Here is a 9,053-nt window from a genome sequence, read left to right as displayed (position 1 = left end):
TTTTGACAGAATTGAATTTGTCTGTGACATGAATTTGCCTAGCGACAGCAGAATTAAGCTTTTGAAGACATACTTAAATTAGGCTAAAAAGATGAACTTCCTTATGATACCCTTGTTGTTGTTGACAGGTATGATCGTGACTTTCTAATAAAAAGTAATCTTATGATACCTAAAATATCTATATTCATATTGTTTCTTATTACAAATTCATTATAGTACCTGTCTATTGTTTTTGGATGCTGGAGGTAGTAACTGAATACAAGAAAAGAAAAGAGAAATCAAGGGGAAAAAAGGGAAAAAAATCAGATAATCATCTAATATGCAGACCAAATCAGCAAACTGATATCTAGTCATAAATTTATAGATAGCTTTCCTGGGAATATAATTAGCTGACTGAATAGAACACAGAGTATCTTTTTTTATTTTGCAAATACCAAACTGTATGTGAAACAACAACATGCTAACATACTCTCAATATCCAAATAATTTGTGTGCAATTGATTCTTTGGATAAATAAGATCCTTTGGGATTTTTCTGTGTCTCCAGAAAGGTTTATTATTATTATTATTATTTTTTAACTTTTTCTTGATTGAAAGTTTAGAGAGCAAACTGGTTTTTCATTTAATCCAGTAACGTATTGTTGTTGTTAAGTGCTATCGAGCCAGTTCTGACCGATAATGACACAACAGAACGAAGCACCGCCCAGTCCTGCACCGTCCTCACAACTGAGTTACCCTTGAGCACATTGCTGATACCACAGTGCCATTCTTTCTCATTGGAGATTAATGTGTTGTCATTATTGTTGTTAAGTGCCGTTGAGTCGGTTCTGACTCACAGAGTTCCTGTATAGGGTTGAGTTTGAACCACCGACCTTGAGGTTCAAACTGATCTTGCAGTCCAGCGCATTAACCTAAAGTGCCACCCCAGGACACCATTAATTAGTCTACAGCTATAGTAGAAACTAGTCTACATTATTTTCTGGTGTGGTGCTGTGGGTTAATGCACTGGACTGCAAAGTCGTTTGAACCACAAGGCTGACGGTGCTAGATGACCAGCCACTCCTAGGAAGCCCTATACAAAGTCGCAAATGGGTCAGAACCAACTCAACGGCACCTAACAACAACAATGGACTAAGGAGCTCTGGTAGTGTAGTGGTTACTAGTCGGGCTGCTGACCTCTAGGTTGGCAGTTCCAAACTACTAGCCTTTCTGCTGGAGAAAGATGAGACTTTCTGCTCCCGTAAAGATTTACAGCCTCAGAAACCTGGAACCAACTTCAGGGCACACAACCACCAACCACCACCACCACCATTGACTAAGCACTCAGGGATGTGTCATCTCTTAATGAAACTTTCAAGATAAATCTCACCACAAATTTTACCTTCTCTAACGAGACTTTCTTGATAATTCCATTGCATACCAACCTGACTTCCTCACCATTTGGAATTCTATATTTTCCCCTCTTTTTGCTTTGTTGTTGTCTTTATTATTAATTGATATCTTGGATTCCCTATTTTCAGCCCTGTAAATTTATTTTACTTTGGATACTTCTATATTTGGAATAAATTCTGGGTGGTGTTGCTATGTATGCTATGTATCCAGTTGTCATCCGCTGTGTTGGGTCTCAGTCTTAAGGACTCCCTTTAGTATTTTTTGTAAAGTTATTCTGTTTTTTACAAATTCCATTAACTTCTGTTTATCTAGAAATGTTCAAGTTTGCAGTCATATTTGAGGAACAGCTTTGCTGGATATATGATTCTTGGTTTGTAATTTTTTTTTTCTTTTGGAGTTTTGTATATGTCTTCATATTGCCTTCTTGCCTACATGGTTTTTGCTGAGAAATCAGAGCTTAATCTTATTGGTTCTTCTTTGTAGGTAGCTTTTTATTTTTCCTGAGCTGCTTTCAGGAGTCTCTCCTTGTCTTTAATTTTGGAGAGTTTGATTATGATATGTCTCGGTAATTTTCTTTTGGGCTGTACAAAATCCTGTTTGCAATTTGTTCAGCTTCTTGACTGGTTGTCTTCTCATCTTTCATGATGTTAGTGAAATTTTCTTCCAACAGCTCTGCGACTTTTCTGTGCTGTTGTCTCTTTCTGTTCTGGAATTCCAGTGATCCATAAGTTATTCCTCCTCATACTACCCACATGAATCTTAGACTTTCTTCAGTTTTTCTTCGTTCTTTTTCCTGATTTTATTTCTCTAGCTTGCTAGTATGGAAAGATTTGTCTTCAAGCTCACTAATTCTGCCTTCCATTGATTTAAATCTTCTCTTTTGCCCTTTCAATGCATTGTCCATTTCTGAAATCTTAATATTAATCTTTTGAATTTTTATTCAGAAGATTTTGTTTATTTTGTTTATTCTGAATAAAGGCAAACAAAAGCCTTTATCTGTTTTGTTTGATTGTTCCTGTAGTGCTTTCCTGAATTCTTCCTTGTTTTTCTATTCCTTCCTATCAAACCTTTGCATGTATCTAAATATCATTCTCTTGAATCCTTTTTCAGGTAGAACTAATGCCTTTTTTCCTCAAAAATGTTTTCTAGCTCTGCCTCTTGGTTATTTGATTGAGCCACTCTATATTGTTTCTTTGTGTGAACAGAAATTGTCTGCTGCTTTTGAGACATTGTGATGTTGTGTTTGTATTAAGTTGATAATTGTATGTTGGTCTATTCCTAGGCACTCACTAGCTGCCTCCTGGTGAGTATGATTAGGAGATGTGCTTGTGCACCATCTTCTGCTTGTACAATTCAGTATAGGATAGATTTGGCTGATGTTAGTTGATGTCTTGATCCAGTGTGTAGCAGCTGGGTTTGGCTCTTACCCAGTGGGTGAGGTTTTAGAGGGTACATCTGTCGCTTAAGAGTATGGCTGTGGTTGCTGTCTTCTGTCAGATGAGGCAAGAAGAGAAAACACACATGCAAGAGAGAAGGATGACAAACACAAACCAACAAACAACAGCATAGCAAATAAAGCAGTAAAGAAAACAAAAGAGAGAAGAAAGCAGGCAACAACTAGCAAAAGGATACAGACATTAAAAGTAAAATAAAGGGAAAGGAAAAAAAATTAAAAAGAGAGAAAATAGAAAGAAAAAGATCTGAACACAAGATCTGAAAAAAGGAATGAGTAAAAAGGAAAGAGAACAGGGAGTAATAACTGTAACTGGGTCCATGTTTTCAAGAAACTGAAGACCTTGATTTAGTTTTTTAAAAACTCCAGCTAATTCCTTCACTGCCAAACTTTTTGACAGTTTCTCTCCTTGTTCTGTATCATTCTTTTATTTTTCATCATTTCCTTATTCTTTCAAATTCATGAAGTAGTGATATGTCAATTCTCCTTCTTTGTGATCTATGAGCTGTTCCACATTGGTGATAACCTAGTTCTAAATTCAGAGTTCTTGCTATCTGGAAGATATTTCCACCAATTTCTTACATCATATTGTCCTGATCAAATGCTTGCAGTAAGCTCACATAACTTGGCATTTTTTCCCATATCCCTTCCATAATTTTCCCATAATATCTTCCCCGGAAGTTCCAGAAATGTTGTCATAAATGTGGTTAGTTGAAACTTCAATACATCCTGAGTCAATGACAACATGTATTGAAGATGGACCAATCAGCTAATCAAGCATTCCCAACACAACAGTGGCCTGTGGGAGCAAGAGGCAAGCTTCTTCAGTTCAAGGTTCCCTGCCCTGAGCACAGCACATTTCACAGGAATATTGTGATAATGTCACATAAGGGAAACAAAAAAGATGGAACGCCTTACCTCAGGAGACTGGCAGTCTGCAAGGGAGCCAGATATGTAAACGACACAGGTAAAGTGCTTCCAAGGTCGTGAAGGAAGTTGTTCTTAGGTGTTGTTGAGTTGGTTTCAACTCATAGCAACCCTAGGCACAACAGAATGAAACACTGTCTTGTCCTGAGCCATCCTTACAATTGTTGTTATTTTTGAGTCCACTGTTGCTGTCTCTATGTCAGTCCATTTTGGTGGGAGTTTTCTTTTTCACTGACCCTTCAGTTTACCAAGCATGTTGTCCTTTACCAGGGACTGGTACCTTTTGATAACATATCTGAAGTATGAAAGACAAAGTTTCCATCCTTGCTTCTAAAAAGCATTCTGGTTGCACTTCTTCGAAGTCGAATTTGTTTGCTCTTCTGGCAGCTCATGGTACTTTTAATATTCTTCTCCAACACCATTATTCAAATGCATCAATTCTTCTACAGTATTTCTTATTTATTATCCAAGTTTCATATGCATGTGAGGCAATTGGAAATACCATGACTTGGGTAAGGCACTACTTAGTCCTCAAACTGACATCTTTGCTCTCTAACATTTTGAAGAGGTCTTTTGCAGCACATTTGCCTAATGCAGAATGTTTGGTTTTTGACTGCTGCTTCCATGACTGTTGATTGTGAATCCAAGCAAATTGAAGTCTTTGACAACTTCAACCTTTTGTCTATGTATCATGATGTTATTTGTTGGTCCAGTTGTGAGGATTTTAGTTATGAGGACTTTTGTTTTCTTTACATTGAATTCTTTTGTTTTTTCTTCACACTGAAGTGCAATCTGTACTTCTTCATCAGTATTTTAAATTGTCTTCATCAGTATTTTAAATTGTCTTCACTTTCAGCAAGCAAGGCTGTTTCATCTGCATGTTACAGGTTGTTAATGAGTCTTCATATAATCCGATTTCTCAGATTATTTGCTCAGCATACATGTTGAATAAGTATGGTGAAAGAATATAACCCTGGCATATACCTTTCCTGATTTTAAAACCTTCAGCATTTTCTTGTTCTGTTCACACTACTGCCGGTCTATGTACAGATTTCTTATGAATACAATTAAAGTGTTCTGGAATACCTGTTCTTTGCAATGTTATCCATAGGTGTTTTTTTTTTTTTTATGATCCACACATTTGGATGCCTTTGGATAGTCAATAAAACATAAGTGAACATCTTTCTGGCATTCTCTGAATTTAGTCAAGATCTATCTGACATCAACAATGATATCCCACATTCTACATCCTTTTCTAAATCTGGACTTGATTTTTTGGAAGATCCCTGTCCATGTACTGCTGTAATAATTTTTGGAATCACCTTCAGCAAACTTATACTTCTGTGTGATATTAATGATGATTTCTGCATTCCATTGGATCACCTGTCTTTGGAGTGGGCACAAATATGGATCTCTTCTAATTGATTGACTAGGTAACTGTCTTCCAAATTTCTTCTCATAGATGAATGAGTACCTCCAGTGCTGTATCAGTTTGTTGAAACATTTCAATTTGTATTCCATCAACTCATAAGCCTTGTTTTTCACCAATGTCTTCAGTGCAGCATGGATTTCTCCATTCAATACCATTGGTTCATGATCATATGCTATCTCTTGAAATGACTGAACATCGACCAATTTTTTTTTTGTTGTTGTTGCATACTCTAGGCATTCCTTCCATCTTCTTTTGATGTGTTTAGCATTATTCAATATTTTGTACATAGAATCCTTCAGGATTGTAACCTGAGGCTTGAATTTTTTCTTCAACTTGAGAAAAGCTGTGTGTGTTCTTCAATTTTGGCTTTCGGACTCCTGGTCTTTGCACATTTCATTTTAATATTTGACTCTGTTTTCTCGAGCTGTCCTTTGAAGTTTTCTGTTCAGCTCATATTCCATTACTTTTTTCCCAGTCCCTTTTTGCTTCTCTATGTTCAAGAGCAAGTTTCAGAGTCTCTTCTGACATTCTTTTTTGTTTTTTCTTTTTTCCTGTCTTTTCAATGACCTTTTGCTTTCTTCCTGTACAATGTTCTTGATGTCATCCCACAACTCTTCGGGTTTTCGGTCAATAGTGTCTACAGCATCATTTCTTATTTGGAGATGATCTCCAAATTCATGTGATATATATTCAAGGTCATATTTTGGCTCTCCTGGACTTGTTTTCATTTTCTTCAGCTTCAACCTGAACTTGCCTATTAGCAATTGATAGTCTTTTCCACAGCTGGCCCCTGGCCTTTTTTTGACTAATGATAGTGACCTTCTCCAACGTTTCTTTCCACAGATGTAGTCAATTTGATTCCTTTGGGTTCCATCTGGTGAGGTCCATGTGTATAGTTACCTTTTGTGTTGTTGAAAAAGTTACTTGTAATGAATATGTCATTGGTCTTGCAAAATTCTACCATGGGATCACCAGCATAATTTCTCTCACCAAGGCAATATTTTCCAACTACTGATCCTTCCTCTTTGTTTACAACTTTGGAAGCAATACTCCCTTATCCTGTTTAATATTTCTCCATAGCACTTACCAGTTTTTGAAATATTGTATTTACTGATCATGTCCTTCTCCTGAATGTAAACTCTACAAGGCCTGAGATGACTTTGTTTTGTGTATCCCCTTATCCTCAGGATTTAGCATAGTGCATTGCACATAATAGGTGTTCAGGAAAATTTGTTAAATGAATGAATACATTGATTAGAGTGTTGCCATTGTAGAGAACATTAGTAATGGCTAAGTCAGATTATTGGTCTGCCTCAATCTCTGGATAGATCCTTTTCATCATAAATGTCTCATTCATGTGATACCTATGGAAAGAGCCCTAGCTGAGGCTGTGTGTTGGGCAGAGTGAACGAACCCAAGAGATGCTGTGCAGGACTAGGGTCTGGGTCCACTGCTCAGTTATTGTGAGTGTAAGTAATATTGCTAAATCTCTCGGGAGACTCAGTTTTCCCTCAAGGTAAATTGAGTGTGAACTGCCTTTCTCAGCAGATTGATTTGAAAATGAAAGGAGGGAACGTCTTTTACCATAGGTATTTGGTAATGCAATGCATTACCATGAAATGCAATGCAAAATTGATGTATTGTAGCTATGTGCTCAAGCAAGTTGGCAGTTGCCTTCCTGGTTTGTTCAAACCTCACCAAGGGCTTTTAGAGTTGTCCTAATGTTGGAAGAAGTGTAGCCAGAGTGCTCCTTGGAGGCCAGGGTGGCCAGACTTCATCTCTCATACTTCTGACATATTGTCAGGAGAGACCAGTCGATGGAGAGGGATGTCATGTTTGGTAAGGTGGAGGGTCAGAGAAAAAGAGGAAGACCACCAATGAGATGTATCAGTCAGGTTACATCTTTTATGGTGTCAAGTGTGGCGGTGGTAGTGATGTTGGCCCAGGACCGCGTAGTGTTTCATTCTGTTGTGCATAGGGTTGCTATGAATCAGTACCAACTCGATGGCACCTAACAACAAAAACAATAATATGCCTATGCCTCAGGAGTCCTGGTGTGGTGCTGTGGGTTAATGTGCTAGACTGCAAATTTGGTTTGAACTGCAAAGTCAGAGGTTCAGGTTCACTAGCCACTCTTTGGAAACCCTGTATAGGGTTGCTATGGGTCAGAACCAACTCTATGGTACTTACCAACAACAAGTATGCCTCAGGAATCCTGGCGTGGCACTGTAGAATTAGCACTGAGGATTAGGACTATAACTATAAAGTTGGCAGTTCAAACCCACCACCTGCTCCTTGGAGACCCTATTCACAGGGGTGGGGTACCTTTTTTCTGCCAAAATTTATAACATCTTTTGTCTGCCATACAAAATTATTAACTTAAAATTTAGCCTGCTATATTTGATCTAACATTTAATGAAGTCACCTCTAATGGCTGGAACTGCAGTTGCCTTGGCAGGGCCAGACCCAATGATTTCGTGGGCCTTATGTGGCCATGGGCTGTATGTTCCCCATAAGTCAGAACCAACTAGACAGTAGGTAACAACAACAACAACAAAGTATGCTTCAAATAAACTGTCAGGCATTAGATCAAATGCAGAAAACAAGAACTCCAATTTCCTAGAAATGTATGAAAACAAAGGGATTATCAGGAGGATTTTTTTGGGGGAATAACATAAGCCAGTGTTTACAAATATCACTTATGCAAACTATAAAACATCAGACACAAAGTATCAATAGCTTTTTTGAATAGGTTTTAAGAATCTAGTTTTCTCAGCAGCACACCCAGAAAATCCTTATGGGAATCTTGTTGTTAAATAAGCCCCTAGAGGAACACTGAGCTTCTGTTTAAGGGTGAAGAAAACAATTCACAAATGGTTAAGGGTGATGTTTGAACTACATGCTAAACATAATTGATGTCACTGAACTGTACATGTGAAAACTGTTGAAGCAGAAAACATTTTGTTACTTATATATTTACCTCAATTATTAAACAAACAAACAAACAAAAGACAGAAGAAGCCCAAGAGACTCACTATGAAGTCACGGTGGTTACACTTAGCTTTTTACTCTTGGAGATTTTTACTCAAACACATATTGAAATTTCAATTTGCCAGGCATTGTGGTATATACAAGGGTCTAATAATGCTAAACACAATAGAGAAATGATGGCACTACAACATCCTGCTGACCCCCAGGCATGTGAGTGAAGCCATTCTAGAGCATCCAGTTTTTAGCTGCCCCACAAGCTGACCACATAAGGGAGTTCAGAAGACAAACACATAAGATAGCTTAACTGACTCTAGGTCACGTTGCTAGCCCACAAAATTGTAAACTACTTATTTGGGGCACTTTGCTCTGCATATTATTGACAAGAACACCGAGACCTTTGTGTGCTTACCTTTCATTTGGGAAAGCAGAATATAAATAGATACATACTAACATCTTAGTCCTTTAACTCTAGAATTTTCTCTGAGATAAGATAGTCAGGAGCTTCTAGAGGACTAGATCCTAACATTCTTTAGGCATCTGATTCTGTGAGGGATCTCTTGTGGGATTGGGATAAACCCAGCCTTTCCTCCAATTAATTTGGCTACAAAAGCAAAGAAATATAGATCTTTATCTACATGACTTCTCAAGCAGATCTGCATATTAAATGCTTAAAAATAGCTAGGAAAAAGTCCAACAATTTATTGCGTATTTAATGTGTTCTAAATGCTCTGCTGAGTGCTTGAATACATATGGAATTAAGCAAGTTTGACATAATCTGCTCACAACAGAAAGGTGGTAGGGAAATACAGGTGGTTCTTGGACAAATAGATCATGTTCACTAAGACTCTGGACCATATGA

This window comes from Chrysochloris asiatica, unplaced genomic scaffold, assembly GCF_000296735.1.
Source record: "Chrysochloris asiatica unplaced genomic scaffold, ChrAsi1.0 scaffold00166, whole genome shotgun sequence".
Taxonomy (NCBI): domain Eukaryota; kingdom Metazoa; phylum Chordata; class Mammalia; order Afrosoricida; family Chrysochloridae; genus Chrysochloris; species Chrysochloris asiatica.
The sequence above is the reverse complement of the archived record's forward strand: the minus strand, read 5'-3'. Positions refer to the sequence as shown.